This window comes from Rhinatrema bivittatum, chromosome 5 (assembly GCF_901001135.1).
Source record: "Rhinatrema bivittatum chromosome 5, aRhiBiv1.1, whole genome shotgun sequence".
NCBI classification, from domain to species: Eukaryota; Metazoa; Chordata; class Amphibia; order Gymnophiona; family Rhinatrematidae; genus Rhinatrema; species Rhinatrema bivittatum.
In genome coordinates this window covers 300,065,232-300,087,673 of record NC_042619.1, presented here as the reverse complement: position 1 = coordinate 300,087,673, position 22,442 = coordinate 300,065,232, and positions in this window count along the sequence as shown.

The window sequence follows — 22,442 nt, the reverse complement described above, 5'->3', positions numbered from 1 at the left end:
TTTATTGTGGTAGATAATTGGAGTGAGAGCCCTAGGCCCTTTTTTGTGGCTAGAAGGATCCCTCCACCCCTTTTTTTGATTCTAGGGATTGAATGTATGTCATAAAGATGGTTGGGTAGCTGGTTTAATATAGCAAGAGCTGGGTTTTTCTCTGCACTTTGATATAATCTTTTTTTTTTTTTTTTTAGTTTAAAACGGTTTTTATTGCAGTGCAAACATGACAATGTACAAAGGGCACTACATGCGCACAATGGCTCTTATGTGCCCACGTAGACCAAACTGCTGGGTATACAACAAATTTGAATATTTTCTCCCCCGCCCTACCAACCCACCCCCCATCCCCCTTCCCCTTCTCATTCCCCTCCCAAGAATTCCATGAACCAGTTCATAACTATTAGGCAATGCAACGATTCTCATGTCCAGAAAATTATACCCATTCATTTGTTTAAAATCAAACTTCTTGACCGGAGTGCTAGAGACTGGAGATAAGAGTCCCAGGTGAGTAGAAACTTCCTGCGATAACGTGGAGATGTCCAGGAAGTCATACTGTCCATTTGGAGCATCCTATGGAGATGGTTGCGCCATTCCCAGAACGTGGGAGGAGTTACGTCTTTCCAATGAAGCAAAATTATTTTCTTTCCCATGTAACTGGTCTTGCGTAGGAATAACCATGGACCCATGCCCCGAAGCCCCAAGCCAGCTATATTATCAACAGCAAAATATGACGGGATAAGGGGATACAGATATCTAACATGTCTGCAAGATAACTTGCTATTCAATACCAGTAGCGTTTGATCAATTTACATCACCAGAACTGCCTGTTGACATTTCCCACTTGTATCTGAGGACACCAAGTGTGAGCGACAAGCTATGGGAGTAGAAATATAAGCCCTCCAGAGAAACTTATATTGCATTTCACAGAAGTATTGATTTAGGGTTATGCTCGCTATGGTATTGAGACTATTCTGAATCAGAGCTTCAGTAATCGTGAATATCCCGTCCTTATTCCATCTATCTGCCGTCAATTGACTGGGATCTGTCCTCGCTTTTGTCCTTAAAAATCTGTTGCGATCCTGCGCGAGCAGGCTCCCTCACCTCATGCGGCCAGTCGGGCCTCTGACGTTGTCTCCTTCGCGGCGGGCATGCCGTCGTCGCCGGGCTCCCCCCCCCAGCTGCCTCCAGTCCTGCGCGGCAGGGTCGGGCCGCCGGGAGCTCTCCCGTGCGGCTGGTACCTCTGCTGCCCCTCCGGCTCCCCCCCGACGCGCTGCACCGCTCCCTGGGTCTTCAGCCGGCAAGGAGGCCATCCCTGCCGGTGCCTGCTTCAGCCCGGGTCCTTGCCCGGCAGGGAGGCCGTCCCTGCCGGTGCCTGCAGCCATCCTTCGCTTCCTGCTTCGGTCTTTGTGGCATGGAGCCGCTCCTGCAGCCTGCCTATCTTCAGCTCCACGGCAGGACTGCTCCTGCTGCCTGCCTGCTTCTCCTTGAGCCTTCCACATGGCTGGGGACACCACCAGCCTGTCCTCTCTTCCTCCAGCTCTCCTTAGGCGTGGGCGTGTGCCTCTCTCCTGCCTTTCAAGGGCCAGCCAGGTGTGGCCCTCTGCTGACCCCTCCCTGGGCGTTGTCCTCTTCAGCCCTACAAAAGGGCTCAGCATCCATTCCAGCTTTGCCTTCGCAAGGAGTTAGACACTCCTGGGATCCTGCTGGCCTTCGCTCCAGGAGTTGTCCTTGTTCCAGCTCTTCTTCAAGGTCCTGTGTTTCCTGTTCTTCATTGGAGCCCCTCATCTTGTCCTGACGTCTATGTTCCAGTCCAGATGTCCACCTGATGTTCGTGATCCACTCCTGAGGTCTGTCTCCTGATCCTGTATTCTGTGTTCCAGTCCAGATGTTTGTTCTCCTAACCTGATGTCCGTGATCCAGGCCAGATGTTGTTTCTCCTGATCCTGATGTCCGTGATCCTGTCCTGCTGTCCTGAACCCCTGGTTCCTCATGACACTCTTCCTGGCGTGCCTTGTCGTGGTCCATGACCAGCCCCACGGGTGGGCTGTGTAGGGCGCTTCATGGTGCAATGCCTTCCTCACTTCTGCAGCATGAGCCTCTGGGAGACTTCCGCTTCTGTCTTTATCCCTGGTCTACGGAGTCCCTTGGGCTTGCTCCGTTCATGCCAAAGACTCTGCCAGAACCTGTACCGTCCCAGCGTGGTCCGCGACCAGCCACTGGCAGCTGAGTAGGGCGCGCCTCGGTGCAGGCCTCTACAGCTTCTGAGACATGTTCCTTTTCATTGCTCCACATCTCGTCTAGAGGCTCTTCGAGTCCAGCGTGGTCTGTGACCAATCCTGTGGGTGGACTGTGTAGGGCGCGCTGCGTCGCAGTCTCAACCCAGTACGTCTTCTGAATGCCTTGTACCTCGTTCCTGAGTCTTGTCTGTGCATCCAAATACCTCGTTCCTGAGTTTCGTCTGAATCTCCATGTTCCGGTCTTCGCTGCCCTGGCCTCCATCTGGCCTGCCACTTCTTGCTGTACCCAGGTCCGAAAGGGCTTGGAATGGTCGGAGGACTGTTCATAAGACCACCATTGCGTTGCTGGTCTTCCGAAGCGTGCAGGTCTGGAGGAGGGTCAGTATCTCCAGTCATCTGTCTTCAGTCCAGCCTCGCTCCTGTCCAGCCCTTGCTCGAGCATGCCTCGCCTGCCGCGGCACCTCTTCGGAGTTCCTCTGGGGTCGAGCCGTGGTCCAAGAACACACATCCTCTGGTAAGCGGGACCGCTCTCCTAGTGCTCCACAACAAAAATCTATAAAAAAAGGACAGGGAGGGTACTTTGGTATAATCTTAAAAAACTCAATAACCCTCCCTTCACTTCCCCATTCCCCCCCCCTCCCCAAAACAGCATCCTGTGAATGGTCGCCGAAGTACACGGCAATTGGAGGCACATTTATAGGATGTGCGGGCACCATCCCACCTTAAACAGATATTTAAGCCTATGAAGAAAAATTTGTTTTCTTCTTTTTTTTTTTCTGTATTATCAAAGAACCCCTCCTCTGATGTTGTACTTAATTAAGTAGCGATGTTCTCTCCACCTAGCTTGATGTTACCCAGGTAGAGAGTCCATCAAGCTAGGTTGAGAGAACATTGCCCAAATCTCATCTTGGAGTGAGTTTCCTCTCTCCGTCGGTCCTCAGATCTTCACAAGAGACTACTGTTCTGTTATTTATTTATTTATTTATTTAGCATTTTTCTATACCAACTTTCCAATAACAAAATTATTGATCAATTCGGTTTACATTTTAAACAATAACAACAATGATAAGTAAATGTCTTACAATGAACAGGTCGAATTAACTTGGATTAAGATATATGGGGGTAATAACATAATTAAGATATATGGGGGTAATAACATAATTAACATGAGCGGTGCCTAATATAGGCTAGAGGTTGGGTTTTGATAATAGACTGCCGAAGATAATAGATAATAGATAATAGACTGTTAGTACGTCTCACATTGAATGTCAAAGTGGCCCCTAACCCCCTACACCAATACCTAGCCCTCACCTCGAGTTACTAGGTGGGCCTCCTATAGGGATACAAATAACTATCTAGGGAGCAGCCCCTATGGCTAGGTGCTCTCTCTCTCTCTTTCTCTCTCATACCCCTGTGGTTGAATACATCAGGTCTGGCACTTATTGCAAAGATGCAATACTTATCGCATTTTGATAAATCCAGGCCTTTGTTTTGTAGCAAGAGCTGAGCCATTGTAGCAAGAGCTGAGCCATTTTCTAAGATGGCACCAGCCATCCATTGCTCCTACCATGTGACAGGGGCCGACCAATGGCATGGTAGCCCCTGTCACATGGTAAGGGCAAAGGGCCACTGACACCATTTTGTTTACTGGCTGCCGACGGCCCGAGAGTGGGAGATCGCTTCCGGGACCCCCGCTGGACCACCACGGATTTTAGGCAAGTTTTGGGGGGTCCGGAGGGTGAGGGGGTTGTAAATAACTAAATTTTAAGGGTTGGGTGGTTTGGGTTTTTTTTCGGCGAAAATTGCTGAGAAAAAAAAAATGACCCAATGGAAAATGAAGTTTTCCACGAGTTGGCCGACCCGTAGCTGACCCGGGATAAAAACACGAAGCACTTCTCTACAATGTAATCTATATGCCCTAATTAGGTCCTGTTTATGAGACCAATTAAAAATTCTAGCATTAACAATACGGGGCCTGGTATATTCACTCTTTTTGGACCCCAGTTGATGGCTCTCTCAATTTGAAGAGAGGATGAAAGAGATGGCACCTTCAGTGCTTCTGGGAGCCATTTTTCCAGGAAGCCAGCAAGCTTATTATCCTGAATCGACTCTGGAATGCCTGTGATCCTCACATTGTTGTGGCGGGATCTATTCTCTAAGTCATCCAGTTTTTCAACTTGTGCTTTGATCTATTTTTCCAAAGTAGAGAGTTGTCTGGCCGCTGAGTTTGCATTATCTTCTAAAGTAGTGATCCTGCCTTCTACTACATCCAGTTGCGGATGTAATTCCGCAAGTGAGATTTGATGGGCAGCTAATTGTGAAGATAGGTTGGTAAATTTGCTATCCAAAGCAGCTACTACTGCAGCAGCCGTAACTTTCTCTGTAAGGGCCTCCAGAGTAATTGAGGATGCTGAAGAATCTTGTGAGTCCTCTCCTTTGGCAGACATCTTCTGCTGTGTAGGCCTCAGTTTTTCTTTCTCCTTTTTTCTGCCTTTTAGGACCATGGATCCTGGAGATTTGTACATGTATTTGTCAACTGACATAAAATCTTGAAAGAGGTTTAGTGATGAGTCCGCTGGTGCAAGGATGGCTTTGTAGCATTTGGATGAAAGGTGGATGGTGCACAGAGCCGAGGAAAACATGTCTTCCCTAACTCATCACATCACGTGACCCTCCGCCATATTGTTTTATGGTTCTACTTCTTTACAACAATGGCGCCAGCTATAGGACCAGCCAGTGCCATTTTTACATTCCTGCAGGAGGGGAAGGAGCACCTGAGGGTTGCTCCTGCCTCATCACTAAAGGGTTGCTCCTGCCTCATCACTAAACCTCTTTCAGAAGTATTACCTCTTATAATGTGCTCCTGCTGCCCCTTGTGCTTTCTCCCAATTTAAATCACACTTCCCTCCCCTCTCTCCCCCACTGCTAATACCCTCTTTGAAATCTTTTTCTGCTACCATTTTGTTCAATCGTAATTCTAGTAATTCTCCTCTACCTACCCAGTTCCTTGCTCAGACTGTGGACTTTTTCCTCAACCACTTCTTGGTTGATACACAGTCGAACCCTGTAAATAGTTACCCAGTTTCCATGTTATCTTGTTATTCTCTTGTACTCATAGTTATTGTTATATGTAATGGCACTGCCAAAAAGTTTTAAGTTATCTGTAAACCGATACGATGTGCAAACGGTTGTCGGTATATAAAAATCTCTAAATAAATAAATACATTTAAGCATTTTGGACCTGTGGATGGGGGTGTCAGAATTTAAAGTTTGAATCACCGGAGGGAAGTGTTTTTTTTTCCAGCAGGGTAGGGGAGGCCATGGATAGAGACTGAGACTGACAGTGTGAGAAAGGGTGAGAATGAGTGAAAGTGAGACAAAGTGTGTGTTTGAGAGGGAGAGAGAGAGACTAATATACTATTTCTATTGTGCATTACTGAAAGAAACCAAAAATATGTAAATAAAAAAACAAAGAATGGGAGAGGCGCAGCATAGTGACTGTTTGCACAGAGCAGCAAAACAGCTAGCACCGGCCTTATTGAGGAGGATGGGGGTCTAGTGGTTTCAGAGGGTTTTACAGAACTTAAGGCTCTGGATTCAGTAGTAGAGATGACAACTATGCAGAAATTTGTCTGTTTCCTTTGTGAAATTTAAACATTATTTGAAAAGTGTGAGGAAGTCCAACTTTGCTCTAGACCTATGTCCCTCTTATTTGATTGCGTAATTATCTGATGCGGGCCTGATGGGATTTATGGAAACTCCTCTTTGTTAGAGGAAGGATTCCCAAAGTATTAAAGACTGCGGTTATTTCACCAGTTTTGAAGAATACAGATTTGGACCCAGAGACTGTGGTAATTAGAGGCCTGCGGCAAACCATCCTTTGGTTGCTAAGATATTGGAAAAAAACAGTCACAGTTCAACTTTCAGAGTTTTTAGAAATTAGATCTGGCACCGGCGGGATTTAGAAGGGGCTGCGGCTCAGAGACTATTGCGGCGCGCCTGATAGAATCTGTGCTACAGCAAGTGGATAAAGGATTTATCTTCCGGGTCGTGATGCTTGACCTGCAATCTTGTTGGCCCATTCTCAGGAGTTGGGGAGGCCAGCGGATCTAGTTTTGAAGTGGCGAGATTTCAGGGGGCATATTCTGCCCCTCAGAAAGCGAAATCTGCGGTTCCACAGGAGTCCTTGTTATCACCTCTGCTTTTTACTATGTATCTGGTGGTATTTTTAGGAAAATTGATCCTCTCTTTTGGTTTTATCTTGTCCATCTATGCAGATGATATACAGATATTGATGACTTTGGGCTGGGGTGTGGAGGCTAGTTTGCAACTGTAATGACTGTATGGATGTGGTAAGTGAGTGATTGAAGAGAAGTGGATTTCTTTTGCACTCCAAGTAGACAGAGGTACTACAGATTGGAGTGGGTTTAGAGAGGGGTTGTCTGACTATTGAAGAGATGGAGGTGATAGCTGAGGATGCTGCAAAGTCCTTGGATGTCAAGCTGGATGGTTACTGGAATTTGGAGTTTGAACAGCTTATGCTCGTTTAAGGCCAGTTAGGCAACTGAGATCATTGTTAAAATTTTCAGGCTGTGAAATCAATGGGTATGCATTGGTGATGGCTGGGGTGCACTATTGTAATGCAATCTATTGAGGTCTGCCAGGGGCTATTATTAAGCGATTGCAAGTTATCCAAAATATGGCGGTTAGAGTTATTATGGGGTGTTCAAGGCAGATATCAGCAGTTTAAGATTCTTGTCCTTAATTTTAAGATCCTGAGAGGAATGAGGCCTCCTCATGTGAGGAATCGGTTACATTGGACTAAATCTAATAGATCTTTGACGTTTTAGTATTAGCAACTGTACAACTTCCTCCAATAATGGTGTGGCAACAGGTTAGGCTTCAGAATAGGGCTTTTCTATGGTGATCCCTAAGCTGTGGAATGAGTTTCCACTGGAAGTGAGACAGGCAACAGAACTGATGCGATTTCGGAAGAAAGTAAAAAATTGGTTAATGGCTACAGAGGTATGAGGAGATAGTGGTGGGCAGTGTAGATAAGATCATTATTGACTGTGGAAGTATTTAGAAATTGGAGAGGCTGGAGTGATTTTATTATTTTATGTTTTTATGATGTTGATGCTTGTTTTAAACTTTGTACATTGCTTTGAGTGATTTTATTCTAAATCTGGAAAGCGATTAATACATTTTATTAAATAAAACGTTAACCAGCACCAGGTCCCATCCAAGTCTTTTACCTGACCTCCCAATTGTGTTCCTACCCTTGTTCTCTGCATCTGCCCCCAGCATATTTAAATCCCTTTACATCTCTTCTGCAGGTTGGCTGTTTCAGACCTCGCCTTCCTTTTTGGTTTTTACAAGACCAGTACTTAGTCCAGCATCCAGGCCCTCTCTTATATGTTGCCTCTGAGCTTTGAGGTGAAACATCTGGCTGCCCTGTGGAAGTCTGATGTGTTCATACCACCACTTCTTACCCATTGGCTTGTGATCTCCTATCTTTGACCATCTAGTCTAGTGTGCCAAACGACTGAGCAAACTCTCAAGCTCCTCTCTCAATTCTTCTACCTGTTACCCCCCACCCCACCTGCTCTTACCTCTGGGGCGGATTTTCAGAGCCCTGCTCGCCGGTGAGCCTATTTTACATAGGCGCACCGGCGCGCGCAGAACCCCGGGACTCGCGTAAGTCCCGGGGTTTTCGGAGTGGGCGTGTCGGGAGGCGTGCCGGGGGCGGGGCCGGAGCGCGCGGCGTTGCGGGGGCGTGTCGGCAGCGTTTTGGGGGCGGGTACGGGGGCGTGGCTACGGCCCGGGGCGGTCCGGGGGCGTGGCCGCGCCCTCCGTACCCGCCCCCAGGTCGCGGCCCGGCGCACAGGAGTCCCGCTCGCGCGCGGGGATTTACGCCTCCCTCTGGGAGGCGTAAATCCCCCGACAAAGGTAGGATGGGGGTTTAGACAGGGCCGGGCGGGTGGGTTAGGTAGGGGAAGGGAGAGGAAGGTGAGGGGAGGGCAAAGGAAAGTTCCCTTCTAGGCCGCTCCGATTTCGGAGCGGCCTAGGAGGGAACGGGGGTAGGCTGCGCGGCTCGGCGCGCGCAGGCTATACGAAATCGATAGCCTTGCGCGCGCCGATCCAGGATTTTAGCCGATACGCGCGACTACGCGCGTATCTACTAAAATCCAGCGTACTTTTGTTTGCGCCTGGAGCGCAAACAAAAGTAGGCTATTCGCGCTCGTCTGAAAATCTACCCCTCTGTGTCTGTCCCAAGCATGCTTAAATTATATCAAAGCTTTGGTTGCCAGTACCTCTGTAGGTAAACTATTCCACGTATTTACCAACCTTTCAGTAAAGTATTTTTTTCATGTTTCCTTCTATGACTACTGCTAATCATTTCTAAAGCGTACAGATACGCATAGGAGACAGTCCCTGCTTAGTGCAGCTTACAGTCTAAGTCAAGACACACCTAGAGGATCAACAAGATGCTTCTGTTAATTGTGCTTATTATAGAAAAATGGTTAAAAGCAACACGGCCATGAACCAAGTAATTACGAGGTTGATTATGATCAGTACCAAACCAAGGCTGTGATGTCATATGCTATTGGGGCTTGCAATTTTTACCTTTAAAATAGAGAGTGGAAAGGGATGATCCCAGAATTTGTCCTGTATTGCTACCTTCTCTTTTCTGTAAACTTTGCTGTGACTGATAAGTCTCTAATACTAATTTTAAAATAGTTATTCTGAGAAGACATTCGCCTGGTGACCTCTGAGTGAAGTTATCTTGCCAACAGAGTGAAAGCGAGAGAAAGGTTAGGGCTGTTCAGCTTGAGAAGAGATGACTGAGGGGGGATATGATAGACATCTTTAAAATCATGAGAGGTCTTGAACAAGTAGATGTGAATCGGTTATTTACACTTTCGGATAATAGAAGGACTAGGGGGCACTCCATGAAATAAGCAAGTAGCACATTTAAGACTAATCGGAAAAAATTATTTTTCACTCAACGCACAAATAAGCTCTGGAATTTGTTGCCAGAGGATGTGGTTAGTGCAGTTAGTGTAGCTGGGTTCAAAAAAGGTTTGGATAAGTTCTTGGATGAGAAGTCCATTAACTGCTATTAATCAAGTTTACTTAGGGAATAGCCTCTGCTATTAATTACATCAGTAGCATGGGATCTTCTTGGTGTTTGGGTACTTGCCAGGTTCTTGTGGCCTGGTTTGGCCTCTGTTGGAAACAGGATGCTAGGCTTGATGGACCCTTGGTCTGACCCAGTATGGCATGTTCTTATGTTCTTATGAAAGTCAACTAGACATATGGTCCACTGTAGATCGACCAGTGCCAGGGTGACAGAGTGGTAGATCATCTGAGGTCTTTGCAAAGATCAAACCTAGCAGTAATTCTTGTTTACCACAGTGGTTCTGTTGCGTCTGTTGGTCACAGACGGCTGCGACCGCTCTGCCTCACCTCTTTTTTGCCTTTCTCTTCCTCCATGGGTAAGATGGCTGCCTCCAGTGCCGAGTGCCGAAACCCTCGGCGTCTCCAACTCAGCATGGGCTTCCCCGTCCGCCATGCTCCTTCCCGTGGCCTCCTAGGGCGTGCTCGTGCACGCTGCCTACGCTTATCTACACATCATGGCAGGAACCTTGGGGGCATCCCCACCACATGACATCAATACCTCCGGGTATTTAAGCCTCCGCTCTGCTACTAACGAACGAGTTAGCAAGGACTTCGGTTTAAGCTACTCTGACCGCTTCTAAGCTGCATGCTTAGACTCCTTGCTACCCTCTGGGGTATCTCGCTCCTGAAGAAGCTCTGGGCACCCGCTCCTCAGGGGCCTCTCACTTCCAACTACCCTTCGGGGTTTCTCCTACTAATTAGACAACCGCTCCTCGGGGGTCTCTCTTCTCTTTACAGGAATCTGCGCTTCCAGGTACTCGCTCCTTGAGGGCCTATCCAGCACAGATTATCCATACCACACACCTCGGGTCCCACCTTCACCATCTACCAGGAGGATTCCTGCACTTCTCTTCAGTGAGTACCTATATGATCCAGCTCTCCATTTCCACCCACCAGGTTTGGCTTATCCTGCTCTGCAGAACACTACCAATCTTGTACATCTGGGTAAGTCTACTTCATCTGAGGCTGTCTGAGCGTATTGGCACCTTGCTGGACTTCAGTGCCATCTCGTCCTCACTATTAACATCTCTCTTCAGCAGTACAATAAAGCTTTCCATCTCCCGTGTCTGCTCTCTGAGTCTAGCCTATCGCTGTGGTTCCCCATGGGGCCCCTCCCCGTGGGAGGAGTCATCACCACCTCGACTAAGAGTCCACACTATGCCTCAAACCCAGCAGGTTCATAATACTATCCAGCTGTCCAGCAGCTCCACCCATAAACCAATACCTCAGATCACACGAAAATGACTATATCCCACGAAATTATTACTTTCCTTGCCCATTCTCCTATCTTCAGTCCTCAATAAGAGGAGTATCAGGTAAACTTTTATAAATAACTTTTTTATCACTTAGATTAATATGGCACTGAACTAGATTAAAACAACCAGCTAGTCCTTAATAAAGTACTTCCATAAGCTTTCCTTCCTACCAAAACATTTCCAGATACTCTTAAGTATTGACCTGTTCCCCAGAAACCTGTGTCTAAAACCCCTCATGAATCAAATAAATCTGTACCCGTGAATCCAAAGGGATTACGCAAGATAGGTGTTTGAACAACCTGTGAATTAACACTTCCTGCCCCACACCATTAGTTGGCTTTGCTCAGATAATGGGCCCCAGTACCCTCAGGAGAGGTTTGGGCCTACAAACCCTGCCAATTTTAGTTTTCGCATAGTTGTGGACAATTCGTGAAAAGGTAATCAGAACTGCCACGATTTCAGCCATACAGTATATCTTGCTCTCTGCAAGTCCAGATCATGACTCCTTCCCCAATGAATTTCTTTTTCCATGGAAAATTCCACCCATCAGATATTTGAATGTTTCTCTGAACAAGAAAATTTATCTTTTTGAAGGCAGGAATCTTTTCTTCTTCAATCTTTAAGACATCTTTCAAATATCTTCTCAATGTTAGTAAAGGAATTTCTCCCATTATCTTCGGAAAGTTCAAAATTCTAATATTCAGATGCCTTAAATAATTTTCAACTGTTTCCAATCTACGTGATAAAGAGGTATTTTCACGAGTAAGACCACCAGTGGCTTCCTGAACGCTCTTTAATTCTTGCTTTATTTCTGTCACCGTTTGTAGTTGTTGTTGCATGGTCGTACAATCTTCCTTTCTTATTAAATCCAATTTCTTTTCAACATTTACAACACAATTAGCTTGTTCTCGTAGGAGTTTTGACATACCTGCCATGAACTCCCATAACGAGTCCATCGTCACCACCTCTGGTTTCGTAAAATCCTCCATTTGCCTGTTAGATGTTCCAGGGAGGTCTCCATGTTCCCCTTCTTCCATGACAAGGTTCCCAGGGCTTCCAATCAGTCCTCCGCTCGCGTGTTCTCGGGGTAACAGGTTTCCTAACACCGCAGGCACTTCCGGGTATGCAACGGCGGTCCCAGCGTATTCAGGACCTTCAGCGGGTATCCCGCCTCTTGTCTGAACATCGCCCGAAGTCCCCGGTGAGGAAGCCATCGGAGGAGGTCTGGGGTCCGGCGGGGACAGTGTAACATCCCCAGACAGAAGTAGGTTCCCTCCTCCTACCCCATCAATGGGGCTTAACCCCGCCGCTGTAGGTAGTATTGGAACGGCGTATTGGGTTATCAAACTCTGCTCCGTGCAAGGGCCTGGTTCAGCTGGGTAGACGCGGACCTTGCCCTTTCGTTTATGCAGCATTTTTGTAAAAAGAAACTCCCGAACAAACGGGTCTGAGAGGTAATGTAAAGAGGAGCAGGAACCAACACGTCCGTTCACGCTGCCATCTTGACACGCACCCCCCCCCCCCACCATCTTGACACGCCCCCCCAGATATTTGAATGTTTCTATCATATTCCCCCTTTCCCTTCTTTGCTCCAGCGAGTACAATTTGAGTGGCTTAAGCCTCTCTGTGTAGGGTTTGTGTCTCAGGCCTTGTACCATTTTAGCAGCCCTTTTCTGAACAGCTTAACAGCTTGAAGGACAATTGGAGTCAACTGTTTCTTTGGAGGCCATGAAAGCTGAAGGAAAGGCCTCAGGAAGTTGCAGACTTTTTTTTTTTTTTTTTTTTTACAAAAATGGGATTTTTCTCACTTGAGGGCCATTTTAAAATAAACCAGAATTGATTGCTTATGTTCTTCATTTTTTATTTCTTCAAGCTTTTTCTTTCACCCTTTTCCTGTAGCCTTACTATTGGGTGAGTTTTTTTTTTCTGGTGAATTTTAATGATGATAAATAGATTAACAGATTAATAGAAATGGAAGCTGAAGCTCTCCATAGAGGAGGTACAGCACGGGCAGCAACACACAGACCCCCAGATACACACACGCACAGGGTTGAATTTAAAATACGTGTGCCCACAAGCAAGAAGAGCAGGGGGACCTCCCCCCCCCAAAAAAAACAGTGTGTGTGTGTGGTAGTGAGGCAGAACCCCACCCCCACCCCCAATCATTAGACTGCAGAGATCACCCTTGCCCAGATACCTGGCCTTGCATTACATCCCCCTCACCTCAGGTGAAAGAGAAAAACATGACAATAGCATTGCTGAGCTGATGTCAATCCCTAGTGACTAGACTGTAGCATGTACAGAGAAAGCAAAGATCCTTAAGTACCAAGAGATGCAGAGACCAAGAACGTGTGGTGGAAGGATACAGAAACTGCCCCAATTATATTAGGCACCACTGGCCCGATTAAGAAGAATTCCCAAGCGCACTTCGATGTGTCTGCCATTCATATTACACCCTAGGAACTCCAGGAGGAGGCTCTCTGGCACAATGCATTAGCAGTAAATCTGAGAGACTGAGATCGCTCCCAACATACCCTGGCGTATGAGTGAGGTTCATTCCTGTCAAGGTGTGCGCAAAACAAACCCATTTGGAGAAATTGCCCTGAGAGAGACACATCCAGCACAGACATCAACAACAACTTCAGGAAAAGCCACTGTGAGGCCTGTGAGCCAGCATGTGCTCTCCCAGGCCCTGTGTCAGCTCTGCCTCCTCTCCTTCCCACACAGGGAAATCCATTGTGGTAGTGGTGGGGGTGCTGCAGAGCCTGTGAGGATGCACGGTGTTTTTTCAGCACATTGCTGTTGCTGGGAGCCACGGCAGCAGCTGCACCATTGGTCCCAGAGGCAGTTGGCTACATGCCAAAGGTGGGGCATCAGTGCTTCATGCTGTCTCTTCTGTTACAGCAATAGTAGGAACTTTTCTGAGCTGTTATGCATCATCGGAGGGGGACCCTAGCAGCTTCACTGGAGGGGGAACTTCGAGTGGGAACACCAGTTGGCCCAGCAATGGGGCTGCAAACCACAGGATCAGGTACAGCACAATCAGAAGAAGCAAGGCAAGCTTCTCATGCGTACCGAACAGAACACCGCTACAGAACAAATACAGCACAGGTAGTAACAGCTACCTCAGCCCTATCCTGGAGGGATCACCTCCTGGGGTGAGAGGGTAATTCAGTACCCATGTCTGGGTAGTCACTGGCCTTCGTGATGGGACTGCCAACAAGGTGCAAGATTAGGATGGAGGTTTTAGTGATGTGTGCATCTGCAGACTGGGAGCTAGACTAAGACTATCAGTTCATTTCACATATGCCACCAAATGGCTTTCAGTCACCACCGACCAGAGCTCACAGGAACCCGTGACCTGTATGTGAAAGGCTCCCTAATCCCATCTCTGGCCAAGCACAGCCATCTTGTCCTTCCCCAATTGACCTTCTTGAAAGCACGGGGTTGAGGATACGTGCACAGATGACTCTGGGACTTATTCTTCTTTCACATTACCAAGTACGGAAGACTGAAAAGCTGGAAGAGTGGTTATGCTCTTTTACGCTGACATTCGAGCCACTCTCAGGCCTATGCAGTCAGTCTGGTTTTTTTTTACTGCATTTCAGTGTGCATGTTCTGCATGCAAAACTTACTTCTGATGCAGCAAGGAATTTTGTGTGCAGAAAATGCGCACTCCTAATCAGGACTACTGCTTGCTTAGCACCCTTGCATGGAAATCCCATGCAAATGAAGGCATTAAGCAGTAACCTACCTCCCCATGCAGAGAGTCTGTATCTGCCCAGCACACATTTTTTAGCACAGGAAGGAAACTTAACTCCTGGGTCAACTGCCGAATGCACATTTTAAAGCTTTTGTGCATTTTTTACCTCCCGATGTATTTGCATAAGATTAGCTTAATGCATTGGGAGTTAAAAACAATTTTACCTGAGCATCAAAATGTGCACTGGAAACCAGCGCACATTTTTAACGCTCAGCTTATTGCATCGGCTATAAACGCACTCTAACAAATGAACTGAGCGTAAAGTCTTTGTCAGTAAAGTGCTTTTCAAATGTTTTATTTCAAATGTTTTTTTCTTGAAAGTTACTTATGTGTTCACTTTGTCTATCTGTCTGTGTGTACATTATCTCTTGAACCATTTAACCTATAGCAACCAAATGTTCAGGCTAGGGTACATCTATCATCCTGAACATTTTCCCAGAAAACGCATGGATCTAGACCAAAATTGGAAAAAAATGAGATATTCCCATTAAACTGAGAAAAAAAGTGTTCATAGAAATTCCTCTGCAATTCTTTTCTTTCCTAAGAGTCTTTGCCTTCTAGGGCTAAAATGGAGCCTACATCTTTGTACTCCTGATTCACAGAACTGGTCCTCTAGGGATAAAAGGCACTGTAAATTCTAGCTGAAACCTGCAGTCAACAGCTAGTGGTTGAGGGTGCCTCTTTAAGAAAAAAAACATCCTGAGCTTTTCTCATTCATTGTCACTTTGCAGGAACTAAACAGATTTTGTTTTCTATTTTCTAAACAGATTTAACCTGAAAATTAAGCATTTTCCAGCTCCTGGAGAGATGATCAACAGCTGGAGTAACACTTCAGATATACCTATACATCAGGCCGATACAGTACAGTGCATTTTTGACGCGCTAGCTTTACCCCTTATTCAGTAAGGGGTAATAGCGCGTCGAAAACGCGCGTCCAACCCCCCCCCCAAAACTAATAGCACCCGCAACATGGAAATGCATGTTGATGGCCCTATTAGTTATTCCCGCGCGATACAGAAAGTAAAATGTGCAGCCAAGCCGCACATTTTACTTTCAGAAATTAGCACCTACCCAAAGGTAGGCGTTAATTTCTCTCGGCACCGGGAAAGTGTACAGAAAAGCGGTAAAAACTGCTTTTCTGTACACCCTCCGACTTAATATCATGGCGATATTAAGTCGGAGGTCCCAAAAGTTAAAAATAATCAAAAATAAAAAAATTTAAAATCGGCCCGCAGCACACGGGTTGAAAACCAGACGCTCAATTTTGCCGGCGTCTGGTTTCCGAACCCGTGGCTGTCAGTGGGTTTGAGAACCGACGCCGGCAAAATTGAGCGTCGGCTGTCAAACCCTCTGACAGCCGATGCTCCTGTCCAAAAAGAGGCGCTAGGGATGCTAGTGCGTCCCTAGCGCCTCTTTTTACTGCGGGCCCTAATTTGAATAATTTTAATTACTGAATTGCACGCACAGGAGAGTGGCCTGTGCGCGCACTGGGAGAGCGGGTGCTCGCCCGCTCTCCGGCAATTTTTACTGTATCAGCCTGCATGTGATAACATGACCTAGTTTCAGGTAGACTTTTGGTCAGTCCTGGGTTTTGTAATTCCTTCCCAGTGCATTGTGGGATTTGCAGTCCCTATTTTTTCCACTTGCACTCAGAACTACATGTACCACAATGCATTGGAAGTGTGTGTGTGTGTGTGTGTGTCTGTGTGTGTGTGAGTGAGTGTGTGTGTGGGGGGAGGGGGGGGGTTAAGAAGATGTGAAAAAGTGAAGCCTAAAACTTCACTCCAGAAAGTGGGCCACATCCCATCCCTGCACATCATTAGGCATACAAAGGTTTTCACAATCTGTCACTTGTATTGCATAAAATCCTTTCTGGCTGTGGATGCTAAAAACCTTGAAACATTTTTGATTCCATCCCAAACCTTGAAACCCCCAGGACGTTCTTGAGGCTTCTAAATTCAGCAAAAAAACAAGCCTCCCCCTCTGTAATCTGAAACAGTTTTTGCACACAGAGGATTCTGCTTTCAAATATTCTTAACCTCCTCCCATTCCCCTCCCCCCCCTCCCCCCAAAAAAATCATGGGTTAAGAGAGTTCCTTTGGAAGACTGAAGCTTTGAGCATTTTAACATCTGTTGTACAAACTGCGGTTTATCTCCAAAGAAAGTCATTTAAAAGGCCCTAGTTTTGTAAATATGAAAAAAAAAATATTCAAGACAGTGGCTCTGATGCACGCTTATCTCAGTTGTTTGCACACTTTTTTTTTACAAGTGTATGATGTGGCAGGGCAGTGTGCGTACACGGCTGTTTCTTCCTGCTCCTTTGGGCTGGAAACTCAATCCGAACCAGGGCTAGGATCCAGCACGTTGAACCTTCATTTGCAATTACTGTGGGATGGCTCTCCCTATAATATCCCCTCCATTATGGCAACAGTCCTCATCTGAGGCTCACAGGCAGCAGTCTTTTCCTAGAAACTGGCCCCTAGGTGCTGCTATTGAGTGATGGCTGAGGTTCCCTCCCTGCAGGGGCAGCGAGCACTATCTTCCCAGGGAGCAGAAGCCGGGCCCCGAGAATCTAACCCAGATCCAAAAAAAAAAAAAAGAAGGTAGAAAGCTGATGAATGATGTGTAGCACTGGGGAGATTACATCTGTTAGGACAGAGATGAAGTAAGAACCATGTTTGTCAGGCCAGCTTTCCTTAAATATTTATTGGGTGAATATGTGAACAACAGGTCATTTGAAAATCACAGATACAATGTTTTACTCCCAGCCCTAAATAAGTTGTTTTCACTCACTTCTATCTCTCTCTGTCCTATTATTTCTCCTTAGGAGGCCTCAGGGTTAATTAAAAGCAGAAAGTGCAAAAATCTGGTTTAGAAAGCCCAGGGTGAGGTGACATCATTATCAGGAAAGAAGCTGCTGCCTGGAAAATGTCACCAGTTTTACAGTCGCACTCAGCATCCCACCCAGCAAATGCAACAGGACACTGTGAACCCCAGAGCTAGCACTGAGAAGCACACAGCATCGATGATCCTCATCCATTCCACAATAATCCCGCCTCCTCCTTCTCCCTCACATCATACAGCAGCACCGAGGAGCATGCAGCACTGATGTCCCACTTTAAATCCATTCCAGTACAGTTGGTTTTATTGGCCCTCAGGCCATCATCTTTATTATATGGTCAACCTGAATGGAAATTTTTAACATTTCTTTCCCTATAACAATGGTAATGGTAATTTATTTTTCATAAACCAATTTTCACAATCACATCAAAACAGTGTACGGTAAAAATTTAAAAGGTAATACAATACAGTAAACCAATATACCAATAAAAAAGTAACAAAGTCATACAATATAGAAAAATCAAATTACAATAAAAAACATACATTCAAACACAGAAAACATTAGAATCAATATAAACAATCAAAATAAATCCAAAAAACAATATAGGCTTCCTATACCTCTCCTGGGGACCTCCCTCAGCCAGTCGGGTTTTCAAGATATTCACTATGAATATGCATGAGAGAAATTTGCATCTCAAATATATGCCGATTTATCTCATGCATAGTCACTGTGGTTATCCTGAAAACCCAACTGGCTATGGGGATCAACATGATAAGTTTGTGAAGTCCTGGTTTATGGACCGGCTCAAGCTGTCCCTTGTGACATGGAAGCATCTGGTCACTTTACAGCTCAAACTGGCACTGGCACTGGCCGCCCACCCTGTATGCATACCCAGGAGGTAGTGCATGCAAATAAATCTCATAGATATTCATCACAGATATCCTGAAAACCAGACTAGCTGCAGGGGGGAGGGGCACCCAAGGACCAGTTTGAGCACTCCTGCCTTAAATGCAAGGGCCACAGGGATGGAGATTATTAACTGCCCTCTGCAGGAGACTGTTCACATTAACCTTGCATTGGATAAAAAGAAAAGGGTAGGGAGGATGAGGAAGGGGCCATCTTTAAGTTGACTTAATTTCAGTCATAAATTGTCTACTGCTTTTCTAAACACACGGGGCTCTTCTAAGTACTCTGGAAAGGAGCCAATAGCCTATAAAATAAACTCTTTCTGACTTAGACGAGGACTTTGAATTCTGCTATTTGTCTAATTTATGTGAGAAGGCAGTGAGCCGTGCCAGAAGAATTGTTTTGCAAATTCGGTCATAGTAATTATCTAGTTTATTGAAGTTAAAAAAAAAAACCAAAACTGAAAACATTCCTTTTGTAAGTTTGAGGTTTTTCAGAAGGGTATTACTTAAATAAACAGCGGCCACCATTGGAGCATCTTCACAAGTCCGCGAAGAACTTGCAGGCTCTCTTAAGGACAGATTCTCTGCCCCTTAGGTGAGTGTGCAGGGCCCTGTTGTCAGTGTCCGCTTCATTAGAGAAGATTTTGATTTGATTTACCTTCTTACTTTCCTGCCCGGCTCTCACTGGCGTGACTTTGTTCCATAGTCTTTATTATGCTTTTTCTTTTCTCCCGGGTGTCTTTCCATGACACAAGGTGGGCATTGTGCAGACATTCTGTGGTTAGGAAAGCAGGTTGCAGCTCTCTCCAGTGCCACGACTAGTGTTCCACTCTGGGACTGCCCGAGGGCTCTTTGGTAGGAGGAGCTATACTTGTTTATTTTGCCTTCACCTAGGGGCTGTCAGCACTCCTCCAGCAGCCCTTTCAACCCACTCAAATAAGAGGCCTATGTCAATACCAGAACCAGGTAATTGTCCCACTTAACCCAGATCCTCTAGTCTAGGCTAAGCGCCACCTTGGTTTTCTAAAACTCCTTCCCACATCATCCTGAAGTCTGAGTCATGTTTCTTGAAAAAGCAGAGTCCTAGGATGTAGGGTAGAGGAAAACCAGAACTAGATTGGAACCGGGCAGGAGGCCACTGACGTGGCTCTAGAATAGAGGGCACCCCCTTGGTAAAAGCAGCCCCAAACATTATCACATTTAAATGGGTGCCCTCCTTCCGCCTCCGCTCTTTCCTGGCAAGTCGGCAGCAGAGGAAGCAAAGAAAGTTGCACTTCCAGTTTCTGTGGCCCCCTTCACCCCCTTCACCTCCCTCTCCTTTACGCCCTAACCAGAAAGGAAGCAAGGCCCATGGGGGAAATGGAGAACATAGAAGGGAGATGTGAGAGAGGAACTTGAGGAGGAAGTGAGAAATGGAGAAGAACCAAACGGGGGGGGGGGGGGGGGGGGGAGGGATGAAAAGGATCCTGGCAGGGGAGGAGGAGGGGGAAGAACACCTCGGTGCATGAAGAGGAGATGGAAAGGAACTTGAAGGGGCAAATGGAGATGAATTTAGGGGCGATGGGAGGTGGAGAGGTACCTGAGAGAGATGGAGAAGAACTTGAGGGGTAGCTAGAGAGAAACAGGAGGAAAAGATGGAGAAAATCGAGGGGGGGGGGGGGGAGGCAGAGGAAAATGGAATCTGGAAGGAAGAGAGAGAGGGGGAGAGCTGAGGTTTATGCGAGGTGAGGGATGTAGGAGCCCTTTCATTTTGGCACTTCAAAATCTGAGAACTGAATTTGTCGTGTTTGATTTTGTGTGTTAAATTAATCTTTGCACACTGATACATATGGATATTCTTACACGTATACAGAATGTGCATAGCATCACAGGATGTGGCTAGAGTGAATCTCCATTTACCAAATCCAAGTTCTTCCGAAAATCAGCCGGAGTTTGGTTAACTAAAATCCACATCCAGCGAGTCCAGAGTCTCAGGTGGCAAGCTCTGGTTTGATCCCCAGCTTGGGTCACCTGGGACTGGGGATGCTGCGGAGGAGGCAGTCACAGTCCCTGCTGGGAGGGTCACTGCTTGACGGTGACACCTAGTGGCTGGATTCAGAGCCCGAGTGCAGTGCTTGGGAAGGAGCCCTGCTGCATGGCTCCCAGACCAGGACCTTTGCTGTAATAAACAGCTTAGGCATGTTGGGAGTTCTGGGAGGAACATAAAATAAGGGGAAGCTCCCCAGGGCCGGTTAAGAGGGGGCTGATATCCGGTTAAGATGGCGGCACAAGTTGGACACTTTTAAGAACATCACTAGGGAATTTCTTGGTTCTGTTTCTCTAAAAACAACATGCCGCCCAAACGCAAAGGTAAGGTGAGGGTATATCCGATGGAACCTATACCCTCACCAATCCAGCAAGAAATCGTTCATTATTTGTCCACACCTACCAAAAATCCAGGAGCCGAGGACCCCGTTGGGCAGAGCGGAGTGGGAGAGCCTCTCGTGCCCCAGGACGAGGCGTCGCTGAGTCCCGATCTTAGGAAGCCACCAGCGCAGAGAGGTGACGGAGAGGACGTAGGAGCGGACCCAGGAAATGTTTGTATTTCCGGGGTCGACCTTGAGTCCGAGGAGAACGCCGACCAGGGGACCGCCGCAATCGTCAACGCCTCCGTCTGTAAACCTCGCGGTAGATCTCGCAGAGGGAGAGGAGCAAGGAGCGAGTGGAGTGCAGAGGTCGGTACATCGAGTCGGAGGGAGCCCCATTGACCTTATTCCAGGCTGTGAACCAGGTTTGAGGGAGAATGGTGCAGTTGGCGGGCCTGGCGGTGATCCCCCCCCCCCCCCCCCCCCGTCCCACTGTGGTGACTTTAGATGGCCTCTGGGACTTGGTGGTAGGTTTCAGAGCTGAAATGAAAAGAAATGAAAATTGCTTGTGAAAATTTGAGCCGAGCAAATGCTAAACAACATCAAGATATATCTGCCCTGGAAAGAAAACTAACTGAGACAAACAGCAGGGTGCAGACTTTGGGAAAAAAAGATGAAAAGAATCAAGAATCTAAAGCTTTGGTAGCTAAAGATCGGATTAGGCTGGATAGACGAATGGAGACTCTTGAAAATAAGGCTAAAAGTTTGAATTTACGTTTTTTACATTTTCCTCGTATTGTAGGAGAGACTCCTTTTGCCATGTTGAAAACATTTTTCTCCAAGATTCTGGGATTTTCTGAGATAGATATGCCAAGAGTTAATACCTGTTATTTCCTACCAAATGTTAGTAATAGAGAATCTAATGTTCCGTTTCAAGGCGACTTGACCAATTTTGGGGAAAATTCTGAATTGCTTGTTATAGACAAGGGAACATTACTGATATCTCTTGTAACAAATTTCGAAGTGAATAAAATTATGAAAGTCTATTTCAGGAAATATCCCATAACATTTCACGATTCTAACATTAAAATATTTCCTGATTTAGCCCTAGCAACCCAGCAGAGATGGAAGAGTTTTTTGAATTTACGCCAAGAAGTTATTGCATTAGGTTATTCGTTCTTATTACGATTTCCTTGTAAATGTTTAGTTAAAAAGAGAGATGAATGCAATATCTTCTTCACTCCAGAGCAATTAGCAGGGTTCATAGAATTAAAAAAACAACCTACATCATCACCAGAGGCTATAGGTTAAAGAAGTAGGTTTGTCTTGTGCCGCTTTATCTTTAGTTTATCCTCTAAATTAATAGGAAATAAGTTACTCCCTTTATGTTTTTTTCCTTTTCAGCCTTTTAATAGAATTATTGATGTATAATTTAAGATATCATATCTTGCAACTTAATTTGAGTTAACTATGTTCCCTTGAAATTTGGATTAAGTATGATACTTGTTGTTTGTTATCAACTAATATTTTGGTTTGTAAATTTTAAAAAGTTATAAATAAAATAAGGGGAAGCTCCCCAGGAAGTTGTGAGCGAAGGCTCCTGGCACCAGATCCCAGCCCTGGTTCTGACTGACATAGAAATACAAAGCAGGAGGTAACTGCCAGGGCAGGTTAAAAAAAAAAAATTCCATGTCCATCCCAGCCTGGATGTGCCACCCTCCTTCCATAGATCACATCACTTCCTGGACCCCTCATCTTCTCCAGCAGCAGCAGCCCCCACCCTCATATCTCTTTGCTCCCAATATTGTCAGCTCACTGAGGAAGCAACCTCGCTCTGACTTGCCCTGATGGCTTATTTTGTCCCTCTCTAGAGTATATACATTTATTTTGTATAATGTTTATTATGCTGTCTTAC